Source organism: Podarcis tiliguerta (assembly GCF_965153285.1).
Source record: "Podarcis tiliguerta genome assembly, chromosome: 12".
Taxonomy (NCBI): domain Eukaryota; kingdom Metazoa; phylum Chordata; class Lepidosauria; order Squamata; family Lacertidae; genus Podarcis; species Podarcis tiliguerta.
In genome coordinates, this window is record NC_139545.1 from 53,847,013 (window position 1) to 53,866,114 (window position 19,102).

The 19,102-nt window shown below is 48.4% G+C and overlaps 1 protein-coding gene across 1 annotated transcript in view; it reads right to left on the minus strand.

The window, feature by feature from the left end:
• The window catches only part of GJC2 (gap junction protein gamma 2), a 90,120-nt gene extending 72,561 nt beyond the window's left edge, over positions 1-17,559 (minus strand). Inside the window, exon 1 of the mRNA XM_083406677.1 lies at positions 17,493-17,559. The gene's annotated coding sequence lies outside the window, so the exon portion shown is untranslated. The remainder of the gene's footprint in view (positions 1-17,492) is intronic.
• Positions 17,560-19,102: the final 1,543 nt, after the last annotated feature.

Consider the following 19,102-nt stretch of genomic DNA (forward strand, 5'->3'; position numbering starts at 1 on the left):
TCGTGCGCACGGAACCGCACTCAGCAGTTCTGGGATCCCGCGCCTCGCTTCGGAAACGGGTCGCCTTCGTGGGGGCATGGCGGTGCTTCAACAAAGCTTTCAGGAAGGGGGACAGCCAACTTTTCAGAAAAGCATGACACAAGTCTGGTCCAGAGCATGAAATGACGAAGCCCTAGCCGTGTGGGGAGAAGAAAGAACTGCAGTGCCGTAAAGGCAGGGGAGAGCGCAAGGCAGCGGTTCTCAACCTGTGGGTCCCCAGATGTTGTTGGACTACAACTCCCATCATCCCTGACCACTGGTCATGCTGGATAGGCATGATGGGAGTTGTAGTCCAACAACATCTGGGGACCCACAGGTTGAGAAACACTGTAGGGTATAGAATCCAGCACCCTCCAGATTTGGTTGGACTGCATCATTCCTGATGCACTGGATCTACTGGTTGGGGATGATGGGATTTAGAGACCCTCCCTGCCCGCAGACTGTCTCGCCAGAGTGGTACATGCTTTAGTTATCTCCTGCTTGGACTACTGCAATGTGCTCTACGTGGGGCTACCTTTGAAGGTGACTCAGAAACTACAACTACCATATTTTTCTGTGTATAAGACTAGGTTTCTTTCCTAAAAGATAATGTCAAAAATTAGGGGGTGTCTTATACGCGGATAGTGTCAAGGGTGGACTGGCGATTGGTTGTTGCCGCAAAAATAAGGGGTGACTTATACATGGGGGCGTCTTATAGACGGGAAAATAGGGTAATCCAGAATGCGGCAGCTAGACTGGTGACTTGGAGTGGCCACCAAGACCATATAACACCAGTCCTGGAAGACCTACATTGGCTCCCAGTACGTTTCCGAGCACAATTCAAAGTGTTGGTGCTGAACTTTAAAGCCCTATAACGGCCTTGGCCCAGTAGACCTGAAGGAACGTCTCCACCCCCATCATTCAGCCCGGACACCGAGGTCCAGCTCCAAGGGCCTTCTGGCAGTTCCCTCCCTGTGAGAAGTGAGGTTACAGGGAACCAGGCAGAGGGCCTTCTTGGTGGTGGCGTCCGCCCTGTGGAACACCCTCCCGTCAGATGTCAAGGAAATAAACAACTCTCCAACTTTTAGAAGACATCTGAAGGCAGCCCTGTTTAGGGAAGTGTTTAATGCCTGATGTTTTATTCTGCTTTTAATTTTGTTGGGAGCTGCCCAGAGTGGCTAGGAAGGCCCGGCCAGATGGGTGGGATATAAATATATTATTATTATTAATTATTATTATTATTATTATCTGGATAGCTACAGGTTTTGCATCCCTGCTGCCCCCTCCCCCTTCAGAGAATCACTTCAGAGCCACTCTTCCACCTGTGGCACATTTTCTGCAAAGCAATTCCGCTGGATATAATGCATACTTGTACAGTCATACCTTGGGTTACAGCCACTTCAGGTTGAATTTTTTCGGGTTACGGACTGCCGAAACCCAGAAGTACTGGAACAGGTTACTTCCAGGTTTCAGCAGTTGCGCATGCGCAGAAGCACTAAATTGTGCTTTGCGCAGAAGCACTGAATCGCAACCCGCGCATGCGCAGAAGTGCCGAATCGCAACCTGCACATGCGCAGACGTGCAAATGCAGGTTGTGAACGCTGCAGGTTGCGAACGTGCACCCTCTTCTCTGTGCATTTGCATGTGCACCTCAACCTAGCGCAGTCGTGTCTACGCACATTACGAGGCTTTCTAAAGTCGAAGAAGTGTTGATCTCAAAGAAGGCCTGTGTTTCTGTCCACATGGCATCTCTGAAAGTGCGAATTAGGGACGTTTGCCTGCAGATGAGAGCCGAATCCAACGTCACCCCCATCCAAGCCGCTAAGCTATGGGGTTTAGCAAAGAACCAGAAATAACCCTGTCTCACCCGAAATCTGCACTAGATTTGTGAAAACAAAGGAGACAAGCTCTCTAAGGGTACATCCATACCAGCTGTTGTTCTTGGACTACTCCCAGGACACATGGAGTCTGTCCCCGGCCTCTGGAGAAGAGGTAGGGTCAGGGTTTTCGCAAAAACACCCAACTACCTTCATTGCAACACCGCTCAGCTGCAGTCGGTTTCCTCTGCGAAACCGTTGCTCTGTATATAAACACACACACACACACTTCATGTCCTTTGTCCTACGGTTCCCCTTTAACCTCATCAACCTCGCCACGTACTCTATTGGCTACGTGATGCCCCAGAGTCATGTTTCAGTTCTTCCATGACCTACTTCAGCCGTAACCCCATCTGCATCAGCTCCATTGAGCAAAGGCATGCCTCTTTATAGACTTCCGCTGTCACGTAAATTGGGAGTTCGGGGACGGGTTTAAGATGAAGCAACTTGTTACAAGACCGCAAACGGAGGCAGGGTGCTTTTTTTAAAGGTCCTGAAGATGGTCTTCATGTGTGGAGCATGAGGCTAGCAATGGCCGCAAGGGCTGGACTCTGCTTGCGCTATCGGAATGCCTCTGAATTCCAGTTGGTTGGGAATCCCACTAGTAGGGGAAACACTCCGGTCCTCCTTGTGGGTTTCCCATAATAGGTTGGCCACCGTGAGAACCAATTGCTGGACTAGATGGGCACCATTTGGACCTGATCCACCAGGGCATTTTTCTGCACCTATGCATGCTGAAGGATCTGAAAGCAGAGCTGTAGGATCGGCAAAATATAGGATGGGGGATATCTAGATTGCCAGGAGTACATGTGAAAAGTATCTAGAGGTCTTGGTGGACCACAAACTCAACATGAGTCAACAGCGTGATCCACCAGCAAAAGAAAGCTACATGCTCTTCTAGGTAAAGGTAAAGATACCCCTGCCCGTACGGGCCAGTCGTGTCCGACTCTAGGGTTGTGCATGTGGGATGTAAACACAGGAGCAGTCAATGACAACATTCCTAGAGTGTACATGTTAGAACATGGGGGGGGATGTCTGTCTAGCAAGCAGGTAAACTTCCCGGGGACGGACTTCCTCCGCGTGTGACCGGAGGTGGGTGTGGCCTCACCTGTGCAGGTAAATGATAAAAGCACAGGGCAGGCAGCCATATCTCTCTCTCTCATCTTCATCTTCTGAAGGAGCAACATGCCCTCTTGGCTCTCAGCCAAGAGAGGACAGTACTATCTTCCTATAAGATAGATTCTGAATGTATTTTACCTTTTTTTATCTGTCTGCCTTCTGGGATAATATTGTGAACAGAACGTGAGTAAACTCTTTTATACTTTTATAAAGACTGTGTTGTGTCTTGTATTTTAAGAGGGAACAAAAGGGGAAATTACCAGAGTAATTATTATAGTGGTTCTAGCGAACCTGTGCAGACGTTACTGTTGCGAACTAAAAGGGGAATGTCATAAACTCTGCTGATATTTTGGGAACTTGTTAGCACAAATTGGATTAGGATATAATCTCACAACATATCCTCTCTTGCACCCCTGAACATTCCCACAGTGCGCTCATCTCACTTAAGAGGCCGGGGGCCAGCGCTGTCCGAAGACACTTCTGGGTCACGTGGCCAGCGTGACGAAGCTGCTCTGGCGAGCCAGCACCAGCGCAGCACACGGAAACGCCGTTTACCTCCCCGATTGGCAAGGACTGATTGGCAAGTCCTAGGCTCTGTTTAACCCACAGCGCCACCCGCGTGGTCTAACCAAGGCAGTATAGAGCGGGACTATTCCTTCCCTTGATCTGGACACTAGACTTCTATTGACGCAGCCTAGAAGAGCATGTGGGACGCAGGTGGCGCTGTGGGTAAAACCTCAGTGCTTAGGACTTCCCGATCGTATGGTTGGCAGTTCGAATCCCCTCGGCGGGGTGAGCTCCCGTCTTTCGGTCCCAGCTCCTGCCCACCTAGCAGTTCGAAAGCACCCCTAAGTGCAAGTAGATAAATAGGCACTCTGTCTCGCTGTTGTAGCTTGGGGATGGCTGCACAAAGCCTCCACAGGGCAGCAGGCTGAAGGCTGAAGGCACCCCACTGCTCTGCGGAGGCTACAAAGGCTGTCCCCAAATCCTCAAGCCTTTGGAGTGCAGCAGGAACCCGCGCTGTGCTCCAAAGGCTTTGGGTCAGAGAAGGAACCCGAAGCCTTTAGAGCGCAGCGCGAGGTCCCGCTGCGCTCCAAAGGTTTCAGGGATCTTTGAGGCTGGTGGTTGGGGAAAGCAGCGCTTCCCCCCACTGGCAGCCCCACAAGCTTGGGGGGCAGCGGCAAGGCTGCGTGCAGCCTTTGCGCTGTTCCCCGACCTGCTCTTTGGGGCTGGCGGTGGGAGAAAGCAGCGCTTCCCCCCGCCAGTCCCAAAGAGCAGGTCAAAAGGAATCTGAAGCCTCCGGAGCCCAGCGGGAACTCCTGCCACCCTCCAGAGGCTTCGGGTTGCCTTCACTGAAGCCTGGAGAGCAAGAGGGGTCAGTGCGCACCGACCCCTCTTGCTCTCCAGGCTTCCAAGGTAGCCGCCTGAAGCCTCCAGAGCGCAGCGGTAACTCCCGCTGCGCTCCGGAGGCTTTGGGTGAATGCACCTTGAACGCACCTTGTTTTAGAGGGGGAGAACAAGAAAAAAAATGTTTTTTCCTGTTCTCCCCCTCCTATGGTCCGGTGCGTCCTATCGAGCGAAAAATACGGTAATTGAGCTGCTTTACCTATCCAATTGCAAGCTCATCTTTAACCCACAAAGGTGCTCCAAATTTGATTTAACATTTGTATTCTGTTTTTCCAATGACAGGTGCCGAGCTCAAAGCGGCTCACAACACAATAGCATTAAAAAAACAACCAACAATCAGTATACTATCAAACAGAACAGAACAGAAAATAAAGCAAATAACAACAAATTCATCAAAATGATCAGTGCAAGTCAAGCAAAGTCATAGGAATTCAAAATATCAAAAAATAAATAAAATAAAACCAGAAATCAAAATGATTTATACAATTCAACAAAGTCATAGCAGCTCAAACTCAAATTGCTCAAATGCCCTCCTCCTGTTGCATCATGCATATTCCAGTGAAGGTCTACTTTGAAGTAAGTTCCGCAGTGCTCAGTGGGGCTCATTCCCACACACCCTGCCTTCAGCTCCTTGGAGGAATGGAGGGATAGCAATGCTAAATAAATAAATAAATAAATAAATATAATAATAATAATAATAATTTATAACCTGCCCTCCCCAGCCAGCAGCTAACACCAATAAAATAAAATCACAGTAAAAACATAATATGGGGGAAAGAGAGGGAGGGGAAAAACCAAATTAAAATACAGGTTAAAATGCAATTTAAAATGCAGCCTCATTTTAAAATAGCTGATAAATCAAGACCATGAGGGAAACATAAGGGTCAGACCGAGTCCAAACCAAAGGCCAGGTGGAACAGCTCTGTCTTGCAGGCCCTGCAGAAAGATGTCAAGTCCTGCAGGGCCCTAGTCTCTTGTGAAAGAGCATTCCATCATGTCGGGGCCAGTGATGAAAAGGCCCTGCCCTAGTTGAAACCTTGTATGGACTGCTTTGCAAGGCTCGTCTTCACTCCCGGGGTTGCCAGCTTTCCCGCTGTGTCTGGACCAGCAAGCAGCCCCTAAACACCAAGAATCTGAACAAGCTGGAGAAAAGCTTGCTAAGCAACAACCAGAACCTGGCAAATGGAAGCCCTTCATCACAGAAGCTTCTGGGTCTCAGCACAACACCACCACATGGTGAGCCACTGAACTGCAGGTGGGCAAATTCTCCATGAAGGACCTGAGTCTGTCCACCCAGTATGAGAGGACTTCCTGTTCCACAGAGCAACATGGTCTTCCTGAGCTCTGGTTCTCTGGTTATTCTTTGGTGGTGGTTTCTGGCCTGCTCCTTGACCCTGCCTGCGGTTCCAACTTGTCTTTGGTCCCGACCCCTAGCTTGCCCCACAACCTCTGGCTCTTGGCTGGCCGCAGGCAGCTGCCCACGACCTTCCTCAGCTCAGCTCAAGCTTCTGAGCCAAGCGCTGTCCATGCATTTCCAAACTCACTTCAGGGAGCTGAAAACATTTTTGTTTTCTATAAAGTAGACGTTCTCCAGATGCTGAATTCTGGAGGAGACACCAAATTCTGAACATGTGCTGTTGAAAGCACATGGGAGCAGGCTATGAATAGCAGGGATGGGGGAACCTCGTAATACCAGAATCCAGTAGGGCCAGCCAAGAAAGCTGAATGTTGGAAGATTCAGGCACCAGCTTGGAAGGCTTGGAAAATGGATTGGACAAAACTATGGTGGGCAACTGGGACGTGGGTGGAGCTGTGGGTTAAACCACAGAGCCTAGGGCTTGCTGATCAGAAGGTCGTGGTTCGAATCCCTGCGATGAGGTGAACCCCGTTGCTCGGTCCCAGCTTCTGCCAACCTAGCAGTTTGAAAGCACACCAGTGGAAGTAGATAAATAGATACAGCTCCGGCAGGAAGGTAAACGGCGTTTCCATGCGCTGCTCTGGTTCGCCAGAAGCAGCTCGGTCATGCTGGCCACATGACCTGGAAGCTGTCTGCGGACAAACGCTGGCTCCCTCGGCTTATAGAGCAAGATGAGCGCCACAACCCCAGAGTCATCCGTGATTGGACCTAATGGTCAGGGGTTATTGTTGTATAGTCGTTTAGTCGTCTTCGACTCTTTGTGACCCCATGGACCAGAGCACGCCAGGCACTCCTGTCTTCCACTGCCTCCCACAGTTTTGTCAAACTCATGCTGGTAGCTTCGAGAACACTGTCCAACCATCTCGTCCTCTGTCATCCCCTTCTCCTTGTGCCCTCCATCTTTCCCAGCATCAAGTTCTTTTCCAGGGAGTATTCTCTTCTCATGAGGTGGCCAAAGTATTGGAGCCTCAGCTTCAGGATCTGTCCTTCCAGTGAGTACTCAGGGCTTATTTCCTTCAGAATGGAGAGGTTTGATCTTCTTGCAGTCCATGGGACTCTCAAGAGTTTCCTCCAGCACCATAATTCAAAAGCATCAATTCTTCGGCAATCAGCCTTCTTTATGGTCCAGCTCTCACTTCCATACATCACTACTGGGAAAGATCATAGCTTTAACTATACAGGCCTTTGTTGGCAAGGTGATAGGCAAGGCTACCAATGGCTGTTCGCCACTATGGCTATTTTACCTCCAGTGTCAAAGTGGCATGCCTCTGAACACCAGTTGCTGGGAATCACAAACTGGGAGTGCGCTGTGGTGTCCACCAGGGCCTGCTTGCAGGCTTCACAGATGTATCTGGTTGGCCCCTGTGAGTTAAAAGATTCTGGACTAGGTGTGCTTTTTTTTAAAAAAAAAAAAATGATATTTATTTTTCCACATTCAATAAACAAAAAAAAGAAAAAGAAAATACAAATCAACAAATACATCAAACGGAAAAAGAAGAGCAAAAACAATACATACATTGTACAAAAACAAAAAGAAAAACAAAAGAAAAGGATAAAGGTAAAAAACTAAAAACAAATATTGTGTCTTTATATTTTTCATCATTAACTTAGGTCTGCGACTTCCCCATGCCTTCCCACTCTGTATTCTTGGTCTTATATTCTGATAGTAAGTTCTTTCCCTCTAGCGCATTTTTAGTTCAGATTAATGTTATTGTCTTAATGGTCATTACCTTTCCCTATGTCATACAAAATATATTTTCTTTATCATCAACATTTTTATAATAACATTCTTTTACATTCAATCTGATATCCTCAAACGTTCATAATTTTATAATACTTCTGTAAATAGTCTTTAAATTTCCTCCAGTCTTCCTTCACCATCTCTTCTCCCTGGTCTCTGATTCTGCCAGTCATTTCTGCCAGTTCCATATAGTCAATAAGCTTCATTTGCCATTCTTCCAGCGTGGGTAGATCTTGCGTCTTCCAATGTTGTGCGATGAGTATTCTTGCTGCTGTTGTAGCGTACATAAAAAAAGTTCTATCCTTCACCTGAACCTGTTGGTTTACCATACCTAGGAGAAAGGCTTCTGGGTTCTTTCTAAATGTGTATTTAAACACTTTTTTCAATTCATTATAAATCATCTCCCAGAAGGACTTAATCCTTGGGCATGTCCACCAAAGGTGAAAAAAGGTACCTTCAGATTCTTTACATTTCCAACATTTATTATCGGGCATGTGGTAAATTTTTGCTAGCTTGACTGGTGTCATGTACCATCTGTAAATCATTTTCATTATATTCTCTCTTAAGGCATTACATGCCGTAAACTTTATTCCAGTGGTCCACAACCTTTCCCAGTCAGCAAACATTATATAATAATATAATGGACTAGGTGTGCTTTTGGTCGGATACCATCAGCCACACTGTTCTTACATTCTTTTGCAATGACGGTTCCCTAGGAAGCAGAACTAAAATCTCCATGGAATGGGTGTAGGTGATGAAGGGGGGAAATGAAGAGATGGACTGCCCCATAAAATTTCTCTGCAGTGCTGGTTATGACTACATAAAATCTGGATCTCAAACAGTTCGTGTTCTGCCACAATATTTATTGAAGTGTAGACACGTACCAGACAAACAGGAGTCACAGAACCTCCAGTTTGATGCTCTGCATTTATTTTTTTTCCGTTCCTGGATTCCGAGTGTTTGTATACTGTTATAACAAAACGTCTATTGTCAGGGCGCAAACAGACTTCAGTTGATGTTCTCGCTTTTTCCGCCGGTGGTGAAGAAAGAGACAGAGACGGAAAGTTCCAAAATCTAAACTAAACTCACAAAAAAGTCCACTTGGCAGCGTTAAGCTAGAAGATGGAAAATACCATAATTCTGCACAATCGTGTCCCAAATTTTGGAATACTGCTCACGGCGCGGCGTCCACCAAGCGGTTCCAAATCCTAAGCAGTCTTGGATCATGACAGCTGCCCCCCCCCAAAACCCTGCCCACATGTGTGGAGATGTTGATCTCCTGTTGGGTTGTTGATATTCTGGTGTGCCTTCAGCATGTGGCAAGGGATGGAAATAGGAATGCTCAAATCGTTCGAGCCACCGGAAGCAAAAGGATGAGGTAGTGGCTCAGCTGAGGGGCAAACGGAAGGAGCATGGCTGTGGCAGTAGGGGCTCATCCACCGAAACATTGCCACAAAGGACAGGTGAAAAAGAAAGTACTTCTTCACACAGAGCGTAGTGTGGACTATGGAACTCACTTCCACAAGAGGCAGCAGTAGCCACCAACTTGGATGGCTTTAAAAGAGGATTAGACAAATTAATGGAGAAGAGGGCTATCGAAAGCTACTAGCCTTGATGCCTCCACAGTCAGGGACATAGGTAAAGGTAAAGGGACCCCTGACCATTAGGTCCAGTCGTGACCAACTCTGGGGTTGCGGAGCTCATCTCGCTTTATTGGCCAAGGGAGCCGGCGTTTGTCCGCAGACAGCTCCCGGGTCATGTGGCCAGCATGACTAAGCCGCTTCTGGCGAACCAGAGCAGCGCACGGAAACGCCGTTTATCTTCCCGCTGGAGCGGTACCTATTTATCTACTTGCACTGGTGTGCTTTCGAACTGCTAGGTTGGCAGGAGCAGGGACCGAGCAACGGGAGCTCACCCCATCGCAGGGATTCGAACTGCCGACCTTCTGATAGGCAAGTCCTAGGCTCTGTGGTTTAACCCACAGCGCTACCTGCGTCAGGGACATACATGCTTACAAATTCCAGTTGCTGGAAACCACAGGACGGGGAGCGCTCTTCTCTCATATCTCATAGAATTGTAGAGTTGGAAGGGACCCTGAGGACAATCTAGTCCAACCCCCTGCAAGGCAGGAATATACAGCTGTCTCTTACCGTGGATCGAACCTGCAACCTTGGCGTTGCCAGCACCACACTCTAACCAACTGAGCTGTGATGGAATCCTCCTTCCTGGTTTCCCACCGGCATCTGGCCACTGTGAGAACAGGATCCTGGACTAGATGGGCCATCGGAGCGTCTCCACCCCCATCGTTCTGCCCGGACACGGAGGTCCAACTCCGAGGGCCTTCTGGCGGTTCCCTCGCTGCGAGAAGCCAAGTTACAGGGAACCAGGCAGAGGGCCTTCTCGGTGGTGGCACCCGCCCTGTGGAACTCCCTCCCACCAGATGTCAAAGAGAAAACAACTACCAGACGTTTAGAAGACACCTGAAGGCAGCCCGGTTTAGGGAAGCTTTTAATGTTTAATAGGTTATTGTAGTTTAATATTCTGTTGGAAGCCACCCAAAGTGGCTGGAGAAATCCAGCCAGATGGGCGGGGTATAAATAATAAATTATTCTTATAATTATTGTTGTTGTTGTTATCCAGCAGGCCCTTCTTGTGTTGTTATGTTCACACATGTTATAAATCTCCTACCAAAAATAATGCACGCGAAATTCCACACCAGTGGGGACTGTGGATATAGAATGGGTTATTTTTTAACAGATTTTTCCATGAAAAGGGGAACTCTTTAAATTAAAGCGGTGTTGTTGCTGTTTTTTAAAAAAGAATCAGCTCCCAGTTTGATGACATCATGTGGGCAGTGCAAAGAACTTGTGTACATAAACAGCACCGATTCCACAATAAACTTTTATGTCTGGAAGTAACTGTAGTTGGACTAGCTTTTTAAAAGGGGGGGGAGGGGCTTCTGCATAGCCCCAGGTTGTCCCCAAATTTCCCATAAAGCCAATTTTAAAAGAAATGACAAACTTGGGCTTATTTGGTGTCTCCTCCTCAGACAATTCATTCAGGAAATTTTAAGAGAAGCTGAGGGGGTTTAGACGAGGCTGGAGACACTGCTAATTTTCAATCTCAATACTCCTTTGAGATGCAGGCAGCCTGCTAGAGGTTGCCCTGAAAGGAGAAGTGAAAGAGAACGATGAAAGGAGAATTTGGGGGCAAAGTGGACCTCAGGACACCCCAAGACTGTTTGGGATACAATGACACAGTGGTGTAGCGTGGGGGGTGCAGGGGGGGCCGGCCGCACCGGGCGCAACATCTGGGGGGGGCCTCGCACTCGCAGCTCTCTGCCCCTACCTGGCTCACTCACTCTCTCTCACTGCAGTGCTGGCTGTGCGAATCCGATCCAAGCCGCCGGGTCGCCGCCCACTGTGGAGGGGAGGGTGCCAGGCGTGCGGTGCGGTGCGGAGAGAGAGCGAGGGACTATCTGGGGGAGGGACAGTGCAGCGGGGGGGGGGCGCAAATTACTTGCCTTGCCCCGGGTGCTGACAACCCACGCTACGCCACTGCAATGACATCAAAGCAAATTTCGTTTGCACACGTAAAGTTGATCCACAGCTCTTGCACAACAAACCTGCTCCCCTAAAAGTTCTGCCTTTTTTGCAATGAGGAAAGTGACAGGAAAACGTGCTAGAAAGTTGGGAAGAATACCTGCTTGGTGCAGCAGTATCTAACCTCCCTGCAAACGACCCAGGATAAATGTTCAGTAAGAAGGTTGCCCAGAAGTGGCCCAGAATCGTAGCTTTCCTGCGCTAAACAGACAAAGCGAGATCCTCCCATATCACAGCTGACAAAGGAATTGCTCTCTGCGTGTGGGGAGGGTGGCAGCAAGCACAGCAGGGTGCCCTGTTCCCTCACCCCCCAGGGATCATTCCCACACTGTGACCTGACAGCCGACCCAGAGAGCCACCCAGCATGCAAACAAATTGAGACAGGCTTTGATTGATCCTTTGATTGAGGGAGGCACAAAGCGCACTCTGATTCTGCTCACAGCAAGCAAACAGCCTGCCCAGGAGCAGAGTCTCCCAGTTTGTCCAGGAAAAATTGTTGCAGGCAGAGGGTCAGGGGACAACAGGGACTTTTAGACAGCTTAAATGCTGTGGGATACCCAGCCTCATACAGTATAACCAACATAAAAAGGTAAAGGGACCCCTGACCATTAGGTCCAGTCTTGACCGACTCTGGGGTTGCGGCGCTCATCTCACTTTATTGGCCAAGGGAGCCGGCGTACATCTTCTGGGTCAGCATGACTAAGCTGCTTCTGGCGAACCAGAGCAGCACACGGAAACGCCATTTACCTTCCCGCCGGAGTGGTACCTATTTATCTACTTGCACTTTGACATGCTTTTGAACTGCTAGGTTGGCAGGAGCAGGGACTGAGCAATGGGAGCTCGCCCCGTCGCGGGGATTCGAACCACCAACCTTCTGATCGGCAAGTCCTAGGCTCCCACAGCGCCACCCGCGTCCATAACCAACATACCTAAGTCTATTTAATGCGTGAAGGGGTTAAGACTTTCGTGTCCAGAAAGTGGTGTTAGGGGGTGAGTGTTCAGACCCCTGGGCTCTCACTTGTGGGGTGCCTCAGGGCTCCGTCCTCTCCCCCATGCTTTTTAATATCTATATGAAGCTGCTGGGAGGGATCATCAGGGAGTTTGGACTGGATGTCCATCAATATGCAGATGAGACTCAGCTCTACCTCTCTTTAAAACCAGAACCAGTGAAGGCGGTGAAGGTCCTGTGTGAGTATCTGGAGGCGGTTGGAGGATGGATGGTGGCTAACAGATTGAGGTTGAATCCTGACAAGACAGAAGTATTGTTTTTGAGGGACAGGGGGCGGGAGGACTCCCTGGTCCTGAGTGGGGTAACTGTGTCCCTGAAGGACCAGGTGCACAGCCTGGGAGACATTTTGGACTCACAGCTGTCCATGGAGGCGCAGGTCAATTCTGTGTCCAGGGCAGCTGTCTACCAGCTCCATCTGGTACGCAGGATGAGACCCTACCTGCCCACAGGCTGTCTCGCCAGAGTGGTGCATGCTCTGGTTATCTCCCGCTTGGACTACTGCAATGCGCTCTACGTGGGGCTACCTTTGAAGGTGACCCGGAAACTACAACTAATCCAGAACACAGCAGGTAGACTGGTGACTGGGAGCGGCCGCCAAGACCACATAACACCAGTCTTGAAAGACCTACATTGGCTCCCAGTATGTTTCTGAGCACAATTCAAAGTGTTGGTGCTGACCTTTAAAGCCCTAAATGGCCTCAGTCCTGTATACCTGAAGGAGCATCTCCACCCCCATCATTCAGCCCCGACACTGAGATCCAGTGCTGAGGGCCTTCTGGTGGTTCCCTCCCTGTGAGAAGTGAGGTTACAGGGAACCAGACAGAGGGCCTTCTCGGTAGTGGCGCCCGCCCTGCGGAACGCCCTCCTATCAGATGTGAAAGAAATAAGCAGCTATCTTATCTTTAAAAGACATCTGAAGGCAGCCCTGTTTAGGAAAATTTTAAATATTTAATGCTGTATTGTTTTTAACACTCGATTGGGAGCCGTCCAGAGTGGCTGGGGAAACTCCGGCAGATGGGCGGGAAATAAATAATAAATTATTATTATTGTTATTATTATTATTAAGACCATAGATTCAGCTGCCCTAACAGGCTTAGCTCACCTTGGGAGGAGCTATGTGTGCGTATGCACATTGTGTGGCCCCGATCCCCTTAATAGCGGAGGCAAGCCGTTGTGCTTGGCGGGGGGTTGGATTAGATGACCCTTAGGGTCCCTTCCAACTCTACAATTCTATGACTCTAGCCACAATATGCTCTACCTCCACAGCTGGAGGCAGCAATGCTTGCTTCAGAATACCAGTTTCTGGAAATCGTAGGAGGAGCAGACGCTCTTGTGTTCGAATCTTGCTTGTGGGCTTCCTGCAGGCATCTTGCTGGCCCCTGTGAGAACAGGATGCTAGACTAGATGGGGCCAGTGTCCGGATCCAGCAGGCCCCCTTTCTCTGGGGGCTGCCAAGTCCTACCACCCCAATCCTGACCTGGCAAAATCTGTGATTTTCACAAAGATGCCAGACCCAAGCAAAGAGCTAAATGCCAAGTGAAGCCAGATGCAAAATTAAGCAGATGGGGCCCTCACCTGCGTGTCAACTGAGGCAGCCATAGCTGCAGCTGCCTCCCTCCATCCCCGGCGCTCTGACACAGCGGAGACCGTCTGCAATCAATTCTACATACACTTAGAGAACCCTTCAAGTGCTTCAAGAGGGCGAGAGAAGTACGATGTTTAGAAAAGGCACCCAGAAATGGAAGGGGCACGTGGGCTTTGCTCCTGCTCTCATAATACCACAGCTTGCGACCATTCGATGAAGCTTAATGCTGGAATATTTGAAGCACAGAAAAGAAAGCGGATAGTTTTTAAACTACAGTCGTACCTTGGTTTTCGAACAGCTTAGTTCTCAAACGTTTTGACTCCTGAACGCTGCAATCCTGGAAGTGACCGTTCCAATTTGCAAACTATTTTTGGAAGCCGAACGTCCAATGGGTGAAATATACTCGGAGTCGAGAGTGGATTTCATGCTCTTTATTCAGCTCATAGTGGTGAGGAGGAATATCCCCCAGAATGTCTGCTTTATATACATTATTTACACAATGGGCCCCACGTGATTGGCTAATTCCGGGATTCTCCTGTAGGCCAATCAGGTTGTGGATTCACTTACACCTGGAGCTGGATTGGGTGGCTCCTGCGGACCAATCAGACTGCTGCATTGTTCTAGGACCAATCAGACTGCTGCATTCTGAATCCTATTGTTCTAGGACCAATCAGACTGCTGCATTTTTGGATCCTATTCAACTCAGTACATAACAATGGGGCTTCCGCAGCTTCTGATTGGCTGCAGGAGTTTCCTGCAGCCAATCAGAAGCCGCGCTTTGGTTTCCGAATATTTTGGAAGTCGAACCGACTTCCGGAACGGATTCTGTTCAATTTCCAAGGTACAACTGTAGGTAATTCACTCCCATAAGAAGCAGTGGTCCCAGCCAACTTGGATGGATCAGACAGATTCTTAGGCTGTTCTCCTTCTGGGCATCCCATAGGGATCTGGCTGGCCAATGGGAGAACAGAGTGCATTTGGCCTGATCCACAAGGTCTCTTCTTATGTCCTTAAACCCAGGGGTGGGAAGAAGGAAGTTCAAGGTCTTCTGCTAGATCTCTGGACGCTTTGCAGAAGATTGGCAAGGGCTTCTGACTTCTGGTGGTTTAACAATAGCAAGAGCAAAACTATTTTATCCTCCTAAATTAAGCTGCAGCATCTTAAAAAGCAGAGACATCACCTTGCCAACAAAGGTCCGTATAGTTAAAGCCATGGTTTCCCCAGTAGTGATGTATGGAAGTGAGAGCTGGACCATAAAGAAGGCTGATCGCCGAAGAATTTTGGTACGGGAGGAGACTCTTGAGAGTCCCATGGACTGCAAGAAGATCAAACACATCCATTCTGAAGGAAATCAGCCCTGAGTGCTCACTGGAAGGACAGATCCTGAAGCTGAGGCTCCAATACTTTGGCCACCTCATGAGAAGAGAAGACTCCCTGGAAAAGACCCTGATGTTGGGAAAGATGGAGGGCACAAGGAGAAGGGGATGACAGAGGACGAGATTCCTGAACAGTGTTCTCGAAGCTACCATCATGAGTTTGACCAAATTGCGGGAGACAGTGGAAGACAGAAGTGCCTGGCGTGCTCTGGTCCAAGGGGTCACGAAGAGTCAGACACGACTAAACAACAAACAACAAATTAAGCTGATGAAATGAAGATAACCAGGAGCAGGGATAGTCATGAAGTTGGTTAAAAGCAAGCTCAGAACTTGCTTTTAACAAGGGAAGATCTCGCAAATGGCCTGTGATACTGATCTCTCCATAATATTTTAACCTCAAACTAGCTTTCTTACACCCAGGTAAGCTGGTGTAGGATTGGCCTCATCCCCTCAGCGAGTAGGAGAAGCGAGAGGGAGGGATGAGGGGTGATTCAGGTCCTCTCTCCACAAAGGGTGAACTCCTGTGAAGTTTTCTGAACCAGGACAAAGCAGCCGCAAAGTAAAGAACTTTGAACAGCTATGGACTGGGATCCAATGTACAGCCAATGAACAATGAATGAACAGGCATAGTGTCAAATTGCATCCCTAACTAGGTGTTGACTTTTGTATGAATGAACCGCAAACTCAGATCAGGTACTGGAAGCACATTCCTAAGCTTACAGAACAGGAGTTCTTTAAACAGCTTGGATGCGCTCCTTAGTTTAGCCTCTCCCAACTGGGTGTCCTCCAGATGTTTTGGACTTCAGCTCCCATCACCCAGCAGAAACATCTGGAGTGCACACTTTGGAGAAGGCTGACATAGTTCCCTTGCTTGCACCTCAATCCTAAATACCCATTTATTTGTCCCTTTAAATTTGGTAGAACATTTCTCTCTATATAAGAAAAACGTAAGAATGTCGTCACGCGGCACTCCATTGGAGGATCTCTTGTTTCACATCACAATCCTGGATTTGCAAGAAGCCACAGCACAGCTCCCATTGAAGGATTTGTCCTGCCTTATTACAATCCTTGATTCGCAAGAAGTCCGGTTGGAATAGGGGAGAAACCCTGAAGGCAAGTTGCACAACAGCAGTGCCCATAGCATGACGGCAGGATGACAGAAACACTGAGGGGGAGACAGTGGTTTAAAACAATGGGACAGGTTTGAGTAAAGCACTACAGAATATTTGAGTAAAGTACTATGGAATATTTGAGGGCTCTGCATCCTTTATCTCTCTCACACGAGGCAGCTGAAGAATAGACAAGAGAGACATCTGAATACAGTAAGAAAGGGTGAAACTGAAAGGAGAAAAGTGGTGGTTTCAACAATGCCATAAGTTTGAGTGAGGATAGAGAGACACTAAGAAGAAAATGGCGGCTTTAAGCAAGAGCAGAGGTCTGAGTAAAGCAGGGGTGGGATAGAGTTAATTGATTTTATTTATATATATGGAATTTATATAAAACATATGCACATATATCAATCCCCGATTAGAGCTTTGGCAGCACACAATCAGCATCACCACCAAAAACATTTATGACCCTGGAGGTCAACTTTGGGAGAAATTTCCTATCCCACCACTAAAGTGTGTCAGCACCACAACAAAACACCTCGAAGTCATTTGTGGAGCTACAACTGGACTGTTTTAAAAGCTCTCCTGTGAATGTGACAGAGAAATACAATTACCAGTCTTCTAGTAGAGAAGGGGCCACCTCATCTCTAGGTATGGCTGAGTGTTAGGAGTGCGTGCAGGAGCCAGGCCCTGTGACCAGTAGGGCTTCGCAGGACTGGGGCCTTCCTAAGTATGTTCTGAAGAGGCAAGGCGCGGTCACACAGGTGAGGCCGATTGGTAACTCACTGCACCTGGTGGCAAGAGCTGGGAAGGGATATAATGTCAGCATTTCGCTTCAGCTCTTTGCCACAGCAACACGTTCCCTGCCTTGCTGTGTTTGGCTTCTTGCTTCCTGATCCTCGGACCCTTGACTTTGTGACTCCTTGCTTCCTGATCCTCGGACCCCTGACTTTGTGACTCCTTGCTTCTTTACCCTCGGACCCTTGACTTCGTGACTCCCTGCTTCCTGACCCTTGGACCCTTGGCTTCTGGACTCTCGTTCCTGCTCCCACCCCGCCATCTTGCCCTCAGTCCCAACGTCCTCAGCCCGTAGACCGGACCATGACAGAGAGACTCACTGTCTGTAACCCTGGAGAGCCATTGTAAGTCAGCACAGACCATGCTGAGCTAGATGAACCAAAATGACTCTAAACAAGGCAGATTCCATTGTCCAAACATGGCTGGCCACTAACCTGGAGCATGCTGGGAAGTTTCAGCAACCGCTCAGTCTGGGTGCAGGAGAATGCTGGCGTTCAGTTTCTGAAAAAGGAAAAAACACAATGTCAGGTCATGTTTAACTTAGGGTTATTTTTGTTTCTTTTGCCTTGCAGGCAGCATCGCCGGTTTGCCTTAATTGTTCTCCGGCATAGTTCAATACCCTTTTAAAGCCACCATGGTCATCACCGCATCTTGTGGGAGTTTAACTATGCGCTGTGTGAAGGACGACTTTCATTCGTCTGCCTTGAACCAGCCAACATTCAAAGCACCATGGTTTTTCCCCCCATGAGAAGTTGTGAGGAGACCCTAACCCAGAATGGCTTAACAACCGATCATTCTTCCAATAAAACTCTGGGAATTGTAGTTCTGTGAGGGGAATGGGGGTCTCCTAACAAACCTCAGTACCTTTAACAAACTACAAGTCCCGGGGTTCTTTGAGGAAGCCGTAACTCTTTAAAGTGGTTCAATACTGCTTTAAATAATACGGATGCAGACAGTCTGGTCTAAGCCCTGACTCAGTGGCGTAGCGTGGGGGGCCGGCCGCACCAGGCGCAACATCTGGGGGCTAGGGTTAGGGGGCGCAAATCCACAGGTTAGGGGGTGCAAATTACTTGCCTTGCCCCGGGTGCTGACAACCCACGCTACGCCACTGCCCTGACTGCAAGGGCGAAGAGATTGCTTGAGATATTCTTTCTCCCCCATACACAGAGCATGTTCTGAGGGGTTTGTTTCCTCTTAATGCCATACCCCAATCCCTGCACTCACGGGCCTTGCTAAAAATAATTTTTGAAACACTCCTCCGTTTTAACCCTGCCCTTACATAATTTTCGCAGCGTCTAATATCTACTGCTGGAGGCGACGAGTGAACCACTTTAAAACAATTTGCTGAACATTTTCCTGGCAGTGGTTTTGGGAGGGCGAGCGGCCCAATAAATAACACAGTCAGTGGGTCAATAATGCAGGAAGGGAGCCAAATCTGTGTTGGGTTGGATTTGCCACTGTAGCAGAATGAACACAGGGAACGCGGAGAATCAATGCCTCCCCAAACCTCTTACACTGAGGAAGCACCTCACGAGCAGGACGGGCTGCACATTTCTCCATTGTATAAAGAAAATAAATTTATTAATTGCAGGGAGGGAGACTGCTTAATTTGGACGTCCGGGCAAACTATATTGTTTTTTCAGGATTTCCCCCCCCCACACACACACACAATCAATTTTATGAAATAATAAATACTAAAAGCCTTGTTCACATTATACTGAACACAGGTACAAGTTCTCTCTACACATGTGCAACTTTATATTGTTAAGTTGTGGGTGAACATATCAGACGATTCTTCAAACAGCTCTTGTTTATTCACAGACCAGAACAGAACTGAACTGAAGGGTTCAGCCAACCTGCTTATATAGAGCTCCACTACAACGCAACAGTAACAACTTTCTGTAACTATCCAATCACTGAGCATCTCTTTCAATTCCTTACAGTGGTACCCCGCAAGACGAATGCCTCGGAAGACGAAAAACTTGCTAGACGAAAGGGTTTTTCGTTTTCTGAGGTGCTTCGCAAGACGGATTTTCCTAAGGGC